The 21911-nt window shown below is 36.3% G+C and overlaps 1 protein-coding gene across 2 annotated transcripts in view; it reads right to left on the reverse strand.

The window, feature by feature from the left end:
- The window catches only part of LOC141441554 (venom dipeptidyl peptidase 4-like), a 123252-nt gene that overhangs the window by 91040 nt on the left and 10301 nt on the right, over positions 1-21911 (reverse strand). The window contains exon 1 of one of the 2 annotated variants that reach the window (XM_074106324.1): positions 10604-10702. The exons of the other annotated variant lie outside the window; for it this stretch is intronic. The gene's annotated coding sequence lies outside the window, so the exon portion shown is untranslated. Of the gene's footprint in view, positions 1-10603; positions 10703-21911 lie in introns of those variants that run through there. 2 annotated transcript variants of the gene reach the window in all.

A 21911-nucleotide genomic window follows, 5' to 3' on the forward strand; every position in this document is an offset into this window, starting at 1 on the left:
AGTACGAAGTGGTTAATCGAGCACCGCAATGTAATGCAACTTGCATGAATGACTTTTCTTGCAAGTCTAAACCGGGCTTAATAGTCAGTAGCCATAACAAACAGCTTAAAAATGATACAGATAAAAAAGAAACATTTTTTTTACATGATCCTATGTAGATTCGTTTGTGAAACGATTCCCTCAAGTTCAGAACGCTACTTTACAAAGTCCTATACTTAATAGATAACACAATTTAACTTGATGGAAATATTTACATTTTAGTTCACAAGTCTCGGTTTGCATTTTTCCTGTTCAAACGAACCCATCTCAAAATATCACACCAAATTAGTGTTAAACTGACTCATAATATTGACTACTGAATACTAAACATAATTTGAACTGTCAGTCAACGCTGTCATTAACATTTATAAACAAACAATATGGTAATTGCAGCTCATTGGCCTCAGTCTTGTAGGTTCGTGAAAAACTATCAATCCTTGTTCTAAGAAGGCACTTTTATCATTAATCTTGCTTTGATACTTGATACAAATTAAAAAAAACGATAATTTTGACTACGCTTTGACCAAATGCAATGGCAAATATACCTATTCTACAAAGCAAGTAACGCCTGATTTAAATGATGATGTCTAGTCAGTCTGTCAGGATATCCAGGATAAATTAGGATGTGAGAAGTTTTTCAAATCCTAATCTAGCCTAATTTCCACCATTTTTAGATTAAGAAACATCCATGGAACACATATTTTCTGTACGAGTTTGGAAATAAATAAACAAATTTTTAAAAAAATATAAATGACTACGGGCATATTCCCTTTTATTACGTATCATGTTTTTTTCACCAAGTTTTAAGGGCATAATGTTCATGTCTGCATAGCTCATGTTCCAAAGCATAACTTTAGTAATTTCATACATTTTCTATAAGCTTCAGTTCAGCTGACACGTGGAGTGTTCCCGTGTGATGAGGCTTTAAATATTATAACAGTTCAAGCCAGTTTATTACAGGGTTAAAGAGATCTAGGTCAAAGCGAGTATTACAGATATCAAGCCCTATTTAGAAACACGCCCTGTCAAAATAAAATATATAAAAGCAAAGCCAACGAGACGAGATACATCATCACGAATCATCTTCATTTTTGTCTGATAACGCAAGACCGGCAGATTGCTGATTTGGGACCATTTCGTGACATGCATACTTAACAATTTTTTTTTATTTCATTTTTTTTATTATTATTTTCTTTATTTTTCTTTAATTCTTAGGTTTAGGTTTTTATAATAGTTATAAAAAGTAAAATACAGAAAAGTACACACAAAATAAAAATATTATAAAAACCTGGTTAGGTTACGCCGCCGGTAACGGGGCAGGGCCCAAGCTACCGGTGGTCAGGGCCGCAGAGTGAGGAACCTCCGGACGATGCATGCCGTGTCCAGAAGTACCGCCTTCTGTATCTGGCCCTTGATCAAGCCATCTAGCGAGAGTCTCTTGAGATGTTGGTCGAGACTCTTCGCTATTAGACCGTTTGCCGAAACGACTATCGGGACAATGAACATCGAGTCGACATCCCACATAGCAGTCACCTCGTGAGCCAAGTCAAGGTACTTGCTGAGTTTTTCCTTCTCGGCCTTCACGAGGTTCTCGTCCTGCGTGATGGTGATGTCGACGAGCACTGCCTGGCGGTTTGATCGATCTGTCAGCACGATATCAGGCTTATTGGCTACAATAGTCCTGTCCGTGATGACAGATCGATCCCAATAGAGCGTGGCACGACCATATTCGAGAACTGGCGCAGGGACATACCTATAATACGGCACCTCAGAGTCTACAAGGTCGTATCGAAGAGCAAGTTGCTGGTGGATAATCCTGGCTACTAAGTTATGTCTGTGCAAATACTCACCGTTAGCAAGATGAGAACAACCGGAGATAATATGCCTGAGTAACTCCCCAGGACGGCGGCATGCCCGACAAATGTCGACCGTACCGTCCTTCAGGATATACCTCCGGTAGTTGTTCGTCATGATAACTTCGTCAGCAATTGCACACACAAAACCCTCGGTTTCCCCAAAGAGGTCCCCGAAACGTAGCCAGGTCACCGACGCGAGAAGGTCAATTATATTTTTATTGTTATTCTTATCCATGTCACGTCAAGTCATGTCATGTCACGAATAAATGTTTTCTTTCTTTCTGTCTCTCTTTGATACGTCATTATTACCATATCGCTCCTTTTCTGTCTCATGACATAATTAATCTCGTCTCGTTGGCTTTGCTTTGTATACTCGTACCTACATACAGTCACGAGCGTTAATTTGAGACCCATTTCGAGAAATAATGCTTTGAATTATGATACAAAATGACAGATATTCGATCTTAAGTGAGTCCCAAATTAACGCTCGTGACTGTACTGTACTTCGTTAAGTTTCTTGCTGAATTGTTACCAAAATAATTTTTAGTAACGTAACAGTATTTTTTTTGACGTTCATAAGAAAAAGAGAGAAAGAGAGAGATTTATTGACACATATTTGATACACATTGTAAAATACATTGAGGAGACATACATAAGAGCTTGTTGTAGCCTAAATTGAATAAATACATTTTGACTTTGACTTTATAATATTTAGATAATATATAAACAGAGCCAAAGACCGGTCTGAGTGGAGAGCCTTGGGGGAGGCCTATGTCCAGCAGTGGACGTCTTTCAGCTGACATGATGATGATGATATAAACAGAGTCCTGTCTAAATGCTCATCATCAGCAGTTGTTGGAACTACTCTCTCTAGTAAACTCTTTCAAAAAAAGTCAAAGTCGAAATATCTTTATTCAATTTAGGCTATAACAAGCATTTTGAATGTCAAAAAAAAATCTACCACCGGTTCGGAAAAACCTCTGTTGAGAAGAATCCGGCAAGAAACTCAACGAGGTACATATTTTTATTGATAAAGAAAGCCGTAGCATTGTAGGTATAGAGGTTCCTTTTGTGGCGTGAACAAATAGCGTCGCATTCGACGTCGACTCCTAACTAATAATAATTTAAAATCTTAAGCAATCGATTACCGACGTAATGTACGGGGATTTTACAAATACAGTAATGCACTTCACGTGACAATTTCACATGGTTATATCAAGTACCTATAGGTAGCTACAATTCGTTTCTCTGTTGAATTACAGACTAGATTTGTTGATGAGCCACAATATTTGTGATGACAATAATCTAAAATCTATTCGATATTACTGCCGAAGACCAATTTTTTGCCGAATTACATAAAGAAGAATAAAGAAATTTCATCCTTCTCAGAGAGCGCAGTAAAATGCTTTGATCCTAGCACAGTATGAACCAGTGTTTGATCAAGAAACAACAAGTTGAATTTACATTATCACGTACTGTCAGGAATGCTGGAAATTTTCTCAAATTACTTGACATCTAGGCACCTGTCAATTCGGTGTGTTGTTTGTAGATGATTTACTGTTCTGTACTGTGATCCTGGCAACCTAATGTTATTATCCGGATAGAATTTTATCGACCGGCTATCAAGTTGTAATTATGTTATCTATGTATATCATCCAGTATCTAACAAATTTATCGTAGGATAATATTGATGCCGTAAAGTAATTTACTTTTAATACTCACTATTTATCCTAATCTATATCGATGGTGGAAGTCTCAATTGACGTAAGGGACAAAATGCTACTTTCCAGGAGAGCGAAAATAAGTTTTTGGTAATTTTCAAACCCTCACAGCATTGTTAATGTTTAACTTAGCAGGACGTTATAATTACGTAAAATCTTGAATTTTCTTGCTTTTCAACGTGAAACTATAGACATTTTCGTAAAAAGCTTAATAAGAAAAATAGCTGTCCTTACGCCCTTGACATACGGGTGTCATAGCCCCTTACACCTATAAACCGTAAATAAATAAATAATGTAGTAACCGATTTTTGGTCTTATAGGACATTTTATATTTTATTTGCTACATATTTGGACGTAAGTTCCTGTAGAATAAATTAAAAAAAATAGTGAATTAACTCAAAGAACCACTTTAATTATTAAAATAACACGCAAAAGCCATAATTTTGTACGTCCCCTTAAAAAATATGTAATTTGTAACATTTTCTTTAAATGGACATTATAAGTTAAAAGTTAAATAAAACTCAAATAAATTTTATAACGTTTTAAACTTTCGTGATTCTCACTCATAGTCAAAATACCATCAACGGGACTTATCACGCTAACTTCGGCAACATTGCAGTGGCCGTGGTCACGAGTGGACTGAAGTGTGGGGTGTCAAGTCTGCCTAGCAGCGCGAGTCCTTCGAACTACCCGCACTTGATCACTAATAGTACCAGCACTCGTATCACGAACTACCCGCAATTGGTGATTTTTATTTGTCACCCCATCACACCGACTCACAACACTCATCCCGACGTCGACACTTATTAATAACAGGATTCCACGAAGATGAAAGCTTATATCCATCGTCCCGGTTGACATTTTTATGCTTTTTTATTTCAACTGCTTCACGTACCATTCTTGAGTAGAAATGACGTTCCGTGGACAGAATTTTGGGATTGTGAAGCTCAATCCAGTGGTTTGGTCCTGACTCCAACAAATGCTCGGCTATGGCTGACTTGTTTGTTTATAGCTGAGAGGGTCAAGGAAGATATTGCAGCTGTTAAAAATCGCCAAGTAAATAAGTTTTTATCCCGGAAAATAGCATAGTTCCGGGGGTAGCGATAAACGAACTGATGATGTTGTTGATGACGATGATGATGAAATGATTTTCACTACCACCACTGGCGTACTAACTCTGCTTGCTTGCATTATTGCTTACATGCTTGCTTGCTTGTTTGCATGCTTGCTTGCATGTTTGATTGCATGCTTGCTTGCACTATTTCTTGCACATTTGGGAGTATTCTTGCTTGATTTGTTGTTTGCATGCATGCTTGCCTTCTGGCTTCACGCTTGCTTGCATGCATGCTTGCACTATTTATGCTTCCTCTAACACACTGATTGCAGCTGTGAGGGAGTGGGACGCCAGCCCGCTTCATGAGCGCTGGAGGAGATAACCATAGACCGGCATCGCGGGATCGGGGTAACCCGCGATGTTCATCTAACCCAGGCCGATAAAATTGCATGTTTGTTGATTTGATTGACAAAATTACATGCTCACTTGCAAGCCTGCTTAGGTGGTTGCTTACATGCTTGCTTGCTTGCTTGCATGCTTGCTTGCATGCTTTCTTGCACGCTTGCTTGCACTATTTCTTGCACATTTGGGAGTATGCTTGCTTGAGTTGTTGTTTCAATCACTAAAAGTTCTAAAAACCATCCGTTTTGATGCCTCCTACGACTTAACATTAACAAGGTATTTAATGAACTAAAAGAAGCAAGCAAGGTATTTTACTTTAAGTTACACCCATAAAGTAACCTCAATTTTTAAAATGTCTGTTTGTTACTGTCCCTTACGACTAACAATTTACTCTAGTTTTAGCTTTTGATGTCCCTTACGCCCATAAGAGTATTCCTTATTTTATAAGTTGCTGTTGTTTAATGCCCCTTACGACGTACCAATTACACCTTTTTTAAAATGTCTGTTTGCTACTGCCCTTACGACCGACAATTTACTCTAGCTCTTGCTTTTTATACCCTTACGCCCATAAAAGTATTTATTATTTTATAAATTGCTGTTTTTTAATGTCCCTTACGACGTTCCGATTATACCATTTTTAACCCTCAACATACATAATTAATTATACAGGCCAATTATTATTATGTATGCATCATCATCTCGGCCTATATACGTCCCACTGCTGGGCACAGCCTTCCTTTATTAGGATCTGTCAGGACAGCTTAAAATAAACAAAGTAGCTAAGAGAAATTTACCTCAACATCCTTGACTGAAATTCCATTACGGAAATGTTAGCTCGACGTCAAGCCATTAGGGGATCCATCAACTTAATCTTCTTTTTTTGTTTTGCTTTGGCATCTTATAAAAAAATACGCGCGTTGACAAAAACAAACGTAGGCAATCAAATACGTCCTCCGTGTTTGACGTGTCTGACACGACTGACCGAATGTGCAATGCGCAAACGCTCGGCGCGTGGAAGGTAGGTAGACGCGTTAGTATTTTGATGTTAGGTACAAGAAATAGGTACAGGCGGTAAGGTTACGCCCAACAACTTCTTGCTTTTTTATCTTATTCGTTATAAAATGTTGGGGTGTAAAGGGCAATGAAACAATAATTGACCCATACGCCCTTTTATTATATTTGTTGGGTTTTTTTTTAACGACATGAGCCGAGTCGTAAAGGACATATGAGACTGCCACAGCCCCTTACGACCCAATATTAAAAAAATAATTTACATTTACGCCATTTTTCAGCTCAAATTTTTATATCATGTCCCTTAAGCTATTTTATTTTAAAATAATAAATGTTGATAACAGCAAAAGTAAGGGGCGTATCGTAACTTGAATACTACCTATCAAGTTGTAATTATGTTATCTATGTATATCATCCAGTATCTAACAAATTTATCGTAGGATAATATTGATGCCGTAAAGTAATTTACTTTTAATACTCACTATTTATCCTAATCTATATGTATTAAGAATTTTCGTTTTATGAATTTATTAAAACTACAGTGCGATTTCTTTGCTCGTTCGTTCATTATATATTTTATATGTTTTAGACTAGCTTGCTGCCACGGTGTCGCATCATTCGACTTCCGTATCATTGCTTTCATTTCATAACTAAGAAATAACCCAAGTAAATATGTATACTCATATGAAGTTAGACCTTTATCATTTCCCATGACGATAAATTTTAAAGTGGAATCCGAAATATTTCGCGTGACGTTCTTTGTCTTTTCACGTCGGAAAAGCTCTTGTCAGTGTTACGTGGTGCGCCAACAACTCTCCTTCCGAACCTTCATTCATTCTTATCTAGCCTCACCGTAGCGGAACATTACTGGCAGTTTGCCCATCTATTGTCTTTTACTGTATTATTTCATTACACGAATAATAAAAACAACATTCAATTGTTTTTAATATTACGCGGGAATATCGTACACCTTACGTCATGCATATTTGGCAACAGCAAGCCAGCATTGACAAAAAGGAGCTGTACTTTATTTTATTTTATTTTACTGTGAATTTTGATTTCATTGTTAAATATCGTGCTAATTATTATTTTAATAATGTTTATTTTTTTTAAACAATTTCATTAATTTAGACGACCAGATGGCCTAGTGGTTAGAGAACCTGACTACGAAGCTTGAGGTCCTGGGTTCGATTCCCGTGTCGGGGCAGATATTTGTATGAGAAATACGAATGTTTGTTCTCGGGTCTTGGGTGTTTACTATGTATTTAAGTATGTATCTATCTATATAATTACATTTATCCGTTGCTTAGTACCCATAACACAAGCTTTGCTAAGCTTACTTTGGGACTAGGTCAATTGGTGTGAATTGTCCCGTGATATTTTATTTATTTATTTAATTTTAAAGCTGTAATGAAGAATACTAACTATTTTTATGTAATCTTAAATGCATATATTTTTTTAATTATTATTGACAACTTTAATCCATTAAAAGAGTGTTATTATAGTACGCTCCTAATTTAAATTTGCTCAAAAGTAATTTGATATGTCATAGTATGTATTAGTGTGATAGAGTTATCATTTCGAAAATACAAACTGAGACATGGATGCACAGAAAAACCAGAAAAAGAGACCAGCGCTGGGAATCGAACCCAGGTCCTCAGCAACAGCCACAGGAATCTAGGCTCCTGTCCAGCGGTGGTGTAGAGGACCTGGGTTCGATTCCCAGCGCTGGTCTCTTTTTCTGGTTTTTCTGTGCATCCATGTCTCAATTTGTATTTTCGATATGGTTTCACGGGATACCCGTAAAAGTAACAAATTTGGAGTTGAAATAAAAAATACAAAAAGACTCCAAAAAACCAGTCAGGGTTATCATTATCAAAGTATAACTTTTTAACCAGCCATGAACGGCACGAAAACGTAATGAACTTCAATGACTATAACCCAGTTCTTAAAAAGGCAATTTGCCTTGTTTACTATATGTTTCAGTCACTCATTGCATTCAAAGTAAAAAAAAAAATATCTTTATTCAATTTAGGCTATAACAAGCACTTATGAATGTCAAAAAAAATCTACCACCGGTTCGGAAAAACCTCTGTTGAGAAGAATCCGGCAAGAAACTCAACGAGGTATATTTTTTGATAAAAAAAGCCGTAGAAGTAATTCTTCAAAAATTCTTCACCTAGATCCTATAAATAATCGAATATCGCGTCTGCGTTTATTGTTCTTCTTTTAAACTGAAACGACTTGATGCATTTTCATGAAACTTTGTGTGCAGATATTTTGGATTTCTGGAATAACAAATAGGATGCTTTTTATTCCGATGTATGCACGGGACTAGGACACATTTACACATTTGACATCTCAAAATCCAAACCGTTAATTTTTAAACTTGAAATCTCACATCACGAAATATTTTTTTGGAATCCTCATGAGAATTTAGAATAATCTTGGAATTTCAATTCATGACCAAATGCTACAGTCTTGGAAACTGAGTCACGTACCCGAAGGAAACCCTTTGTCTGTCAATTTCAAGGTAATTTCTTAGGCATTCATACTAATATTATAAATGTGGAAGTGTATCTGTTACCTCTTCACGCTCAAACCGTTAAACCGATTTATATGACTTTTGGTATAGTGATAGTTTTGAGTCCTGGGAAAGCACGTGGCATAGTTTTTCCTGGGAATTAGCATAGTTCCTGCGGGATAGTGTAAACGAATTATATTACGGTACAAACATGATATTTCCAGCGAAAAACCTACCTTGGTTCACGATTCTGTTCGTTCGACTTCAAAAAGAAGCGAAACCGCGAGTAAAAACCATCATAAATATAAAACAGCTGTCTTTTATGTGTTGGTATTGTTGCGCTCGAGTTACCTAATTCGTAAATTGTTGTCGTTACAAGGTAACGATTGTCAAAACTATTTATTTCTCAGTGAACTAAGTAGTGCGTAACCAAACATTATCACGTAACGGAAATTCGGAAATACGATTCAACTTAACGGTTCGGTGCGTGATCTACTTAATCAATTACGTAGCTAGAGAACACACAATGAGGAAAAACAAAACCATGATAAGTATACGTACCTAGCCTACCTATCATGGAAAATACCTTGCGAATTAGTGTTAATAATTATTATTAATAATTACAATAAATTGATTGGTTGAAACCGCGTGCGCCTAATTGATTGTTTGAAACCTCGTTTTCAGAGCAAGCCATTAATTATTATTATCATCATATAAGCTGTGTTGAGCAACGGCCTCTCCCATAGGCCGCCAGTTGCTGCGGTTGAAAGTGAACTGCATCCACCGTGAACCTGCGGCTTTAATCAGGTCATCCGTCCATCTTTGGTGGACGGCTGCTTGCCGATCCGCGGTCTCCATTCGAGAACTTTACTGCCCCAACGGCTATCTGTCCTCCGCGCCGTGTCCCTGCCTGTACTTATTCTGACGAAAACATACTTTACTGTCTCTTTCCAGCATCTTTCTGCACATTTTTTGGAAAAGGGGAACTTTACACTTTTCCGGGACAAAAAGTAGCCTTTTAGTAATTACTTAGTGATAACGTATCTTTCTTCTAGATAGATAATAGTATAAAGTATTTAAATGTTACTCAAATAATTAGGACCCCTCTAGATACCTCATTTTGTTAAAATCTATCAGATCAATCACCTTAAAATGAGTTTCCAGATACATACATAATAATACTATGCAACGTGTATCTACTCTCTGGACAATGATCAAAATCCCGAGTAGAGTTCCTTCTCTTGAATGTTCTAATATTATTGTTAACTAGCTTTTGCCCGCGGCTTCGCCCGCGTGGAATTAGGTTATCGCGCGCTGTTCCCTCGGGAACTGTGCATTTTTCCGGGATAAAAAGTTGCGTATTCACTCTCTGGCCCATAAACCATCTCTATGGCAAAAATCACGTCGATCCGTTGCTCCGTTTCGACGTGAAAGACGGACAAACATACAAACACACACACACTTTCGCATTTATAATATAAGTATGGATTATCTCATAGGATTAATATGTAAAGAAAAAATATTTACAAAATAAAATTAACGTACTCGTATGATCTGAAGTTTAAATCATAAATCAGTAATTTCTCCATTACTTAATACTACTGATATTGTCATGTACTGTGTACTACCGTACTGTGGCAAACGCACTACACACAAAGACAATGTACTTTTGCACCAACTGAATCGTGACCCACTATGGAACCTTTTCGTACAAAAAGTCATAGTAAAATCGCATTGCTTGACAAAGGAATTCATTTATTTATTATTATTTATTATGACACTTACTGTGAGGCCAGTCTACGTTGGGTGAGGAATCAAATGGAAGATGAAGAGCAATGCAGATGTTAGAAAAACCCCAATCAACATGTTCTATTCATGTTTATCCAAGGGGTAGAAATACGTTGTATGTGCAAACATACATACTCACACTCCTTAAACGTAAGGCTCCTTTCTGCAGTAGGTACTCTAGTAAAAAGTATTTAAACAAGATACTTACCAGACTAAAATACACAAAACGACACAGGCTACGGCCAACTCCTGGCCGCACTGAACTTTTTATTAGGTAGAATTAGATTAAGATTGTATTATCAAGTTATCTGATAAATTAAACCTTAAGCAATGTAATCAGTGGCAATAATGAGATAAATGTAAATGCAAATAACTAATCAACGTCATGGTTGTTTAAAAATGAATTATTTTACAGAATTTATGCGTTATCCATAACAGATAAATAGATATCTTTTTCAGACATAGGTTTAGTTTGGATACCTACTGTACTATACATTATAATTGCTGCTAAACATCAAATGTAATATCTGTTCCTCAACTTGAATTATAACTTTTTGTTGTTTTAATAATTTTTTAAGAGACCGTATCGTATGCGAACAATAATTGTCAAGAAATACAAAAATATTAACACGAACACACGCATACACCTATACCGCTGTCATCCTTTTTAATAGTAATCAATCAGTCCTTTATTTGCTCAAACATGGTACAAAGGAGATGGTTTAAATGTATACATTTTATAGTGCGACATGTTTTGTCAGAAAGACATGCAAAGTATTTTAAAGTTGTGTGTAGCGCGACCCCTTCCGATATAATAAAAGATGTAGCGACCCCCGGGTGGGTACCTGCACTAATAGTTATTTTTATTTTATAAAAATATATCCATACTAATAGTCAAAATACCGTAACGGGACTTATCACGCTATTTTTACACGAGTAATATTTACCTCGACGTTTCGGCAACGTTACAACTCGTGACCACGGCAACTGTAACGAAGCCTGTGGCGAAGTCGCAGGCAAAAGCTAGTATTTATTAAGCTTACACAACAATAATGCGAGTGTTTTGAAGTAACTGTCTTAATTATATAAATAAATATCATGGAACAATTGACATCAATTGACCCAGTTCCTAACCAAGGAAAGTTTGTATTATAATACTAGGCAACGAATAAACATACTTATATAGATAAACACATACTTAAATACATATTAAACGTCCAAGACCCGAGAACAAACATTCGTATTATTGATGCAAATATTTGCCCCGGCCAGGGACCGAACCCGGGACCTCAAGCTTCGTAGTCAGGTTCTCTAACTACTTGGCTATCCGCTCGTCATCGTCGTCGTCGTATACTTAAGTCTTTACTATGACCCCCTAAAATGTTTTACGCCCTCATAGTTCAAAACACAATCTGCCTACCACTACATGAAGATATTATTTTCAACGCAACGGACTTAAGACCAGGCAATCGAAAATTATCCAACGGTAGCTTCATCTATACAATGCGCCTAAAAATATCGTTCATAGTAAGCAGTACAGAAAACACAGATATATAAAGATTTTTCAAGACAATGCTTTACTTACCTTCCTAACAATATTTAAAAATAAATAAGCAAAATCTATTGAGCAAGCCGTTGTGTATTTTCTACGTCAACATTTACGAATTGTCTCGGGCTCGTCAACTTCCCGAGCGGAGATATTAAACCGTAAATCCGTATCGACAACGTCTGGATGATCGTTGAGTTTCCCATCTCCCACCGTAATACAGTCCTTTCTAATTTCCCTCAACCCCCCCTCCCCCCCCTCTCACCATTTACTAAACCAAGACGTTGCCAGGAAAAACGAAATACAACAACGAATTAAGGGGCTGTTTCACCATCCATTGATTAGCGTTAACCGACGGTTAAATGTGATGCCGTCTCCGTCTATTCGAACAAAACAAATAGAGACGGCATCACACCTAACCGCCAGTTAACACTAATCAATGGATGGTGTAAGTGTTGATAAAATCAAAGAGGAACGCCATGATGATGGCGGTTTTTATTTCCGCTTCAGTATTTTTTACGTAGAAAAGGGAGTGCAAGCAAATTTTTAAAAAAGTGTAGGTAATTCAGTAGGCAAAATAAAAAATAGGCGTTTTGGTCAACCGGATAGCCCAGGGGTTAGCAAACCTGACAATGAAGCTTGAGGTCACGTGTTCAACTCTCGATCGGGGCAGATAATATGGTGTGAATAATAGGTAACTCCAGGATCCCAGGCGTGGAGAAATGGAGAGGAGGCGTATGTCCGAAGACGGACGAACTAAGGGCTGCTATGGATGGATGGATGGAATAGGTACCTACGAATATTTGTTCTTGGGTCTTGGATGTTTAGTATGTATTTTATTTATCTATATTATCCATTGCTTAGTAGGTACCCATAGTACAAGCTTTGCTTAGTTTGGGACTAGATCAATTGGTGTAAATTTTTCCCATATTTATACATACGACCAGATAGCTCAGTGCTTAGAGAACCTGACTACAAAGCTTGAAGTCCCGGGTTCGATTCCCGTTCGGGGCAGATATTTGTGTGAAGAATACGAATGTTTGTTCTCGGGTCTTGGACGTTTAATATGTATTTAAGTATGTATCTATCTATTTAAGTATGTTTATCCGTTGCCTAGTACCCATAACACGCTTTGCTTGCTTTGGGACTAGGCCAATTGGTGTCAAGTCTCCTGTGATATTTATTTATTTATTATTAATGATCACGTAGGATTTAAATAAGACAAAGATAATAATATGTAAGTCAAATTGATATAAGCAAACCAATCCTTTAAAATGGCATAAAATATTGTTGCGAGCTCCATGTCTAGCATTACTACATTACGAGTATGTATGTATGTGAACACAGTAAACTGAATTATAAGTTTGACACTCAGAGAACCTTCGACTCGGCAAGTTTTACATTACAATGAATTCTAGAGCACACTCCGTTGAAGAACCTGCTCCATAGCAGCTGCCTCGTTCTGAGATTGTGAAGTACTTCATTGCTTATTCGATTTCTACTCGTACATTAATTGGAACATTGAGCTCAAATAACTTGGTTATTTGGAAAAATAATGAGTGATTCGGTAAAATATTCGGTGATCGGAAAATATATATTTATAAGGAGACACGTGACACCAATTGACCCAGAGTAAGCAGATTATGTTATGTCATTATTAATATTAGCTTTTGTGATGATCTATTAGGATTAGATCCCACCTATGTAATTGCGTTTTGGTCAAAATATGACTTTTGAAACAGAATCTTCTATTGACGTCACGGTTCTATCTATTCTAAGGTATCTCAGGCTATATTGACTTGGACTAAAACACTACAATACTGCCGTTCATCTATTATTTATTTTAAGAAACCACTGACAATCATTCAAAATAGTGAGGTCAACTATTTTCAGTAAACTGCATTTAAAAGTTTAAAATTTCATTTTAATTCCGGGTGTTTGATGTTTACCTAATGCTTAATGTTTACTGCCGCACTTGGCGATAATAATTAACATACTTAGTAATTAAACTCGTTCCATGTTCATGTGTTTTATTTAAAGTATCTACTTATTAAGTATTTACCGGCCTTCCTTATTTCCATTTAGACCAATAAAAATACTATTTTTATTTGAGTTAAACCTTCTTGCATTGAGTCTACTATGCATAGAAGATACAAAACAATAATATTATCAAAATGTTGTTTTTGTTCTATGTTGGTAATGGCCTAGTAATGGCAAATATTAAAGTGAACGATAAAACATAATAGCGTTCATGAATAAGGAGATACAACTAAGAACATAAATTAAATATTCAAAATTACACCAAAAACTACACACATACTTTTATTTTTATTTTGTACCTAAATTCCGGATGTACGTTAAATATTAATTCAAGTGGGTTGACTACGAATTTTCTTTTTATTTATTTTTTAAGATTCACCTTCTCCTTTTAAGACCTTCTTAAAATTCAGACAATGTTATTGACTCAGGGATAACGCATACCACGCAATGCGACTAACAACATGACTAGAATGATCAATTAAACACATTAACAAAGCGTGTCAAACACATAATTCGCATAACAAAGCGTGTATCACTGTAACAACACGCTTTCTACCGCACATTTAGTTAAGTACGCGTAACTGTTTATTATGTCATTGAGGATCGTGTGACTTCAATAATCAATAGCACACTAGCGTTTATTGCGACATTTAAACTTTCATCCCTTTCGTTCACCCCGGTAAGAAAGTGTGGGACAAAACCTTACAAAGCTAGGCCAACAAAACAAATATGTAAATTATCAGTGCCTCTCGGCACTTTAGATAACTATCGTGGCTGATCTGATCTGAGCCAAATTTGAGCTTTCTAGGTTTTGTGGAAGTACCAGTTCACTTTTCATAATTCTTATTCTTGGTCTAAATATCAGTAAGTCAATATCGGTATTTAATTTGCTACTCTACAACTTCGGAACGTATAAAACTATTGTATTGAAATACCCTCAAGAGTACTTTTAGCTTATCAAATGACCAGAATTCAGCATTCCACTTTATCCCAGTGCAAGACAGAGGCTTGAATTATACGTCGAAATGGTTCGAGGAAAGATGGTATGGCAGGTTGTCTTGTGCTCGACTTGACGAGGGCATACTCTGTCTCCAAATATGCAAGGGGATCAAAAATCAAAGGGCTCTCCGTGTTGGAGTGACAGCATGAGTTTATAAATGGTAAACGATTGTTTGCATGGCATGATGTTAGATTCACTACTGAAATTACACGGCGCAAGAAGATGCTACAGTTTCATACGTACGTAGAAGATACATACAACCTCATTATTCTGTGTACCTAGATGATTGTGGTCGTGGGTTCAAGCTAAGGCTACGAGCACGTAAGACGCGACTCCTTGGCATGTGGGACGAACTCGTACTTGCATGTTTTTAACATTCGAAAATCGAAATATTCATTAATAAAATACAATTTTCCCCGAAACGGATGAAAGCAAGAACAATATTTTCTCACGTATCCCAAAGGGTTCGGAGGAAATTAGGTCGATCTCTCGCGATTAAGATTCAGGCTGGCTCTGTCTGTCTCTCTGGGGAGCTGTCGTAAGGCTCCTTGCAACGACCAGCGATTCACGATTCCGACATCAATTCGATTTCAACCGACTTCGAAAAAAAGTGCAGGTTCGTCTGTATGTTCTTTTGTCTGTTTGTTACGCGATAACTGCCAATTGTGGGCCGAATTGCATGCGCCATGGTCACGGGACGACATCGTCGCAGAACAAAACCCGAATTTAATTCATAAAAGTAATTATTTAAATTTTACAAAAATAAATCAATAAATACAATTAACAAACGTTAAGGTATTAGGTCTGTCTAATGGATATGTACCAGTCAACTTGTTAGTGCATAAGAAGACCGACAAAGAGTGAGTTTAAAATAAAAGTCATAAATAAGTAGTGAAAGTGGTAACGAGTTACAAGTTAGTTCTTCGAATAGTAAGATAAACTACTGACATTACATTAGTTTACTTTGCAACAATCTGCCAAGCTATAACCATGTATTATGCTGCTAATCAGTCTTATCCAATTAAATATTTTTGAACTTAATCTACTTAAAAGCGAGTCACGTTACATTTAGAAGCATTAAACTTAGCAAGACATTAAAATGATAAATAATCCAGTACGTAGTCAATAAAACTTACACGTGTTGTATAGATTCAGTTCTCGTAAATATTTTATCTGTTTACATAATTATACATCTTAATTTACAGATGCTGCAGATGTTGATATTAATGGTGATTGTTTATAGGCACTTTAAAAGGGAAAAGAAGAACATAATCTACTAAAGCAAATGAGGTACACAAGCACGACAAATATGACAATAAACCATTTAAAAACTTCCTAACGTTCCAAGTTATGATAAAATACAGCATTTTAAAGAAAGTGCAGTTGTTATATTTGCTCGCCAATATATTAATAACTAAATGAGCGGGCAAGATCACTTGATATTACGTTTCACCTCTTCATCTTTAAATTTAAAACCGGCCATGTGCGAATCAGACTCGTACACCGAGAGTTCCGTACAAATATATATCCAGTATATAAAACAGCCGCTCTACCTACCTACCCAACCTCTAACTAAGTAGGTACAACCTGCATCCTGTTGGCAGTGTGGGGTGATTTTTAATTAAAAAAATTAAGATTTTCGAATTTTTTTGGTGGTGATTTTTTTCTACCAAATCTCAAGTTTCTAGAACAACTGGAATTACCCCATTTTTTGTTTTGATTCTCCGGCAATTTGTATGGAAACACCTTTTTTATTAAATGTGTCTTTTGATTGCGTTGGCTTAGAAGTTTGATTACTTCACTTCTTTAAGGAGTAGCAGTTCAGTTTTTGATATTAATTTCAGCGCGCGTTTCTGAAAAAAGGGTATTGATAGACGGACAACAATGTGATCCTATACAAGGATTCCGTTTTTGCAGACCAGCTTAAAAAGTGTGTATCACGCAAGCAATCTAATCAGTTTAAAAGATTATTCCCTTCGCGCCCTGATTCATCTGCACTAGTTACTTAAGGTTTGTCTATCCTAATAAATACGGCAGACACAGTGTGTGATCGATTAGCACACTATGAATAATGCATCACATCGGCTCCGTCTCTCCGTGCCGTACCCCAAATAGTCGGAGTAACAAATCTTTTAAGACATCATGTACCTATACAAAGTTCTGTTTGCAACTAGAGCCAGAACAATTTTCACTGAAAACTTAGATGTAGGGGGAGACTTTTTGTAAATCTGAAGGTCTCGTAAAGTATGAGAACTTGGATTTCGATTCATAGTTGTGTCAAATTCAACTAGGAATAAGTCTGGATGAACAGTTTCAAGTAACTTGTATAGTTAAAATTTCAACAGAAATCTGAATTAGCCAACCAAATTAGTCGATTTTAGCTTTGATGATCGCTGACCATAAATTTATTTTTATTTTTAGAATTAGTTCGCTGAAGTGGCGTTGGGCTGGCCACGTCTGTCACAAGACCGATGAACGCTGGACCAGATGAGTCCTCGATTGGAGACCACGGACGGGAAAACGTAGAGTAGGGCGTCCTGAGGCACGGTGGACGGACGATCTTAAGAGGGTCGCTGGCGGCGGATGGATGCGAGGGCCTGAAGACAGTGTTGTGGCGCGCCATGGAAGATGCCTATGTGCAGCAGAGGACTGCTGTAGGCTGATGACGACGATGAAGACCAAAAATTTAAGATAAGCCACTAGTAACAAACAATACTATTTGAAGAAGAGAGAAAATGTAAAGTTTCGGTAATATTTTCACATTAGATCTTCTAACTGTAAAAGTAATTACTTGATACTTTTGGTGGTTCCTAAGGAACAAAGACACAAATACAACAAAATTTAAAAACAAGAAAAATAAAAGAAAACAAAAAAGCAAACATTAAAATACATACACGATTTTGTGTGTCCCCGCAAAAGTGAAACGGCATACTGAGGGATATTTTTTCGGTGCTTCTAAAATTAGGATCCATTTTATACTAACCAATTTAAATGTATCGTTAATTGAATCTGAATACAGTATGATATACTCGTAATTCTACGCCGCCGATAAATTAGTCGGTGGAGCAAAATCGAGTTTCACTGGAAACTTGCTCAATTGGTGCGAGCGAGGAGTAAAGTTAGTTACTCTAACTGCAAAACCTCGTTGCTAGACGGGCTCTGACACTTCGGGGATTTCACTTATTAGATTTAAGGTGCACACTTTGGCTCAATCGAGTACTTGCCTAAAGCGAACTTGCTTAAATCTGAATCAAATAATAGAGAAAGATTATGGGTGTAGAGCTAGGTGGGTCGAAATCTATGTAGCGGTCATAGACTTAGAACTCCCCGTGCATCTGATCAGAGCAAGTCCAAGTTGTACTTACGCTAATGAGCACAGTTTTGAAGATGATGAAGAAGCTTTAAATTTATAATATTTCTAAGAAAAAGAAAGTCAAGTACTTAATTATTGCCTAAGGTTTTACTTTGATATTAATATCAACTTGATTTGTCTACGCGTACCTAAAAGAAACGATATATAACAGACAACGAACAACGAAGCGACCCTATAAGCATACCTTTCTTCATTTTTTATGGTATGAAACCCTAATAATATGTCGACGTCTACTGTGAAACTGTTTTTACGGTCTAAAATTATGAAATTACTAGCTGGTGACCGCGGCTTCGCCCCCAGTGCAGTTTCTTTTTTAATTTTCTAAATCTTCTTTTAATAACAACCTTCTCCTGACAATAAAAAACACAACAAAAAAAGAATTAACGAAATCGGTCCAGCCGTTCACGCGCGATGCTGTGACCAAGGGAAATAGGGCTTCATTTTTATATATTAAAGAAGATTAGAGGCCAATAATAGTATTAAAAGTAGTAAAGGAGGTAAATGAGTTCATTACCCTTCACTAAATTGCGCTAAAATTAGCATGGTACAATAACCACTTAGATAAGATAAAATGAGGGTGCACTTTAAATAATAAACGCCGTCGTAAGTTTTACTACGGAAACATGTCTAGTTTACTTCAGATGTTTTGTTTAGAAGTTGAATGTTTTAATTTCAAACAATTGCCTTCCTATATACAATGGATAAAGTCCCAAAGTGTCCAAATATGTTTTGAAACTCTGAACACTTCTTTCCATTTCTAAATGAGTAATATTTTCCGTTAGCTCTTTATGAGAGACAATAGTAGTTGTTCTATTGAGACAATTGGTATGGATTAAAATTGAAGAATGGTTTAATTTTTCAGAGTTTTTAGAATAAACGGGTCGTTGTTTGCTCAATATTTGACGCTGATTTAAAAAAATTGGCCAAGTTTTTAATGAGAAAATCACACTACCTATGTTAATTTCACGGTTTAACACCTGAATAAAATTCAGCAACAATCAGATATAGTCTGAAAAATAACTTAAAATAGAAAGATAACTGATTCCAGTTTGCGAGTGATTAAAACCAAGTTCTAGTATTTCAAATATTTATATTGTTTGACTTTAATTCAGATCACAAAAATCCATAAACCATATCCTATGATTTTTCAGCCATGGGCCATGAGGTACATAATTATGTATGATGAAAACGTTTTAGATACCAGAGTGGACCTTTTCACTGCATACAACATGTGGACATTCTGTGCATATGCCTATTAAATCATCGTGAAATTGAATGTATATTTATATATATATTTTTATTTGACTGGATGGAAAACGAGCAAGTGGGTCTCCTGATGGTAAGAGATCACCACCGCCCAAAACATCCGAACACCAGGAGTTATGCAGATGCCGTTGCCAACCTAGAGGCCCTAAGATGGGATTACCTCAATACCTTGCACAAGGTCCTACCACCTGCTGAATGTGAAATGGTTTCACCCTAGAAAGCCAGTTTCCTCGGCTGTACGCCTTCTTCTAGGTTTTTTATTTTCTTATTTCTCTGCATACAGAGTTGCAGCAATTCGTACTCTTCGTCTCATAAAATAACACTAAAGGATTTCAGTATAGTTACCTATACGTACTTTCTTTATGGAGTTTTATTCGAACAAGGGCCTTAATCGATTTCTCGTTCATACAAGTACAGGTATGGAAATTACTAATCAGTTTAACTCACTTATGTGCCTCCGAGCCTCCGAGCTATTAAATAACGAAGGATATAATTTCACCTGTAATGTAATTAACCCAATTATATTCAGTAATGACCCTTAAAATGTATTTAACTGCCTCTTTAGAAGACTGATACAGCATTTCATTTAAGAGTCCAAAACCTTGTTATTAAAACTGCTACCCAAAACTTAATTAGGTAGGTAAGTACTTACGTGTTTTCAAAATTTTAACTGGTTATTTTACCCGACTGGCCGAAGGAGGGTTATGTTTTTCGAGCGTATGTATAATATGTATGTATGTGGGTTATATGTATGCCCATTTCTTTGGTCCTCGCTGCAGCCTAAACGGCTGCATGGAGTTAACATACGAGGTATCATTGGGATTGCCATAACTGTTGGAGTGACATAGCATAGGTAGGGTAGGGTATATAATTTTTCAATATGGCGTCTGCGAAAAAAAATATGATTAGACTAGCTTTGCTCGCGGCTCCGCCCGCGTGGTATTCGGTTATCGCGCGCTGTTCCCTCGGGAACTGTGCATTTTTCCGGGATAAAAGTAGCCTATGTCACTCTCGGGCCCATAAACCATCTCTATGCCAAAAATCACGTCGATCCGTCGCTCCGACCAAACACACAAACACACTTTCGTATTTATAATATTAGTATGGATTATATTAGATTTGATTAATTAATTATTTTTTGTTGGAATAAATAAAAAAAAAAAAAAAGTTACGAGAATTTACACTGAAATGGTCAAGAATACACAAAAGATTAAATTGGAAAAGAATTAAATGTCACAAAATGTTAAAATTGAATAAAATAATCAAAAATCAATAAATCAATTAAAATTCGAAACGGTTCTCCACTCGGGATCGTCATAGTTGTGTGCATAAAAAATAAAAATAAAATTACAATAATAATGTCACTACCAAGGGATCGTCCAATTAAAACTTATAAAAAAAAAACAATAAAACTGGCTAGTAAAAACTGAAAATAAGAATCAATATGGCGTAGGAATAAGAAAAAATATTTTGTATTGTAACAATATGGGTATCAAATGAAAGCTACTATTTAACTAATTTAAAGTGCAACAGTCGGGACCCATTCAAATCGTGACCAGTTCAAAAGTTCTTGGTAATGGGCCCGACTCTTGAACTTTAAATTAGTTACTTGACAGAGTTCTAGACCACTAGACTTAATTTCTTCCTTTTAGTTTTTAAGGCAGTCGGGTTTTAGATTTTTTTATTTGGTCACTATTAAGGAAGAATTACTACAGTACTGTAATTTATTTGAACCTACGTACAATTTGTACGTTGTAGCAAAAATATTTTAGAAAAAAGTTTTGTAAATTTTAGAAAGACTAACTGAAGGCCTATTTTTGTGTGTGTGTGTGTGTGAGAGACGGAGAAAAAAGGCGTGATCTGCTGGATGCCGACACGCAATGGGCTGACGAAGAAGAAAAATTGTCATGAATATAATATGCCAATAAAAAACATAAATTGTAAAAAAAAATAAGTCTCGCAACTCAGTTCTTTTACCGTTAAAAGTTGTGAGAACCATGTAATACCAAGTTATTTATTACGTAATTAGCTAACCTGACAACATCTCATAGCCATACCAATATAAAAAAAATCTTTTATGTTTTAAATAAATAGATTGGCTTGGCATCGCATGAAAACACTCTTCTTTACCGTGGTACCATCAGATAGTACCACTGATGGTACCACAGAATACACAATGTATCTCACAAATACATGTTAAATTAGATTGTTTAGTGCGATTGCCAAGTCTATCTATTTAGGTATTTAAAATTTGTTAATTTACATGGAAGGTTAATAAAATCTCGAAATAT

The sequence above is a fragment of the Choristoneura fumiferana genome, chromosome 2, assembly GCF_025370935.1.
Source record: "Choristoneura fumiferana chromosome 2, NRCan_CFum_1, whole genome shotgun sequence".
In the NCBI taxonomy this organism is placed as follows: Eukaryota; Metazoa; Arthropoda; class Insecta; order Lepidoptera; family Tortricidae; genus Choristoneura; species Choristoneura fumiferana.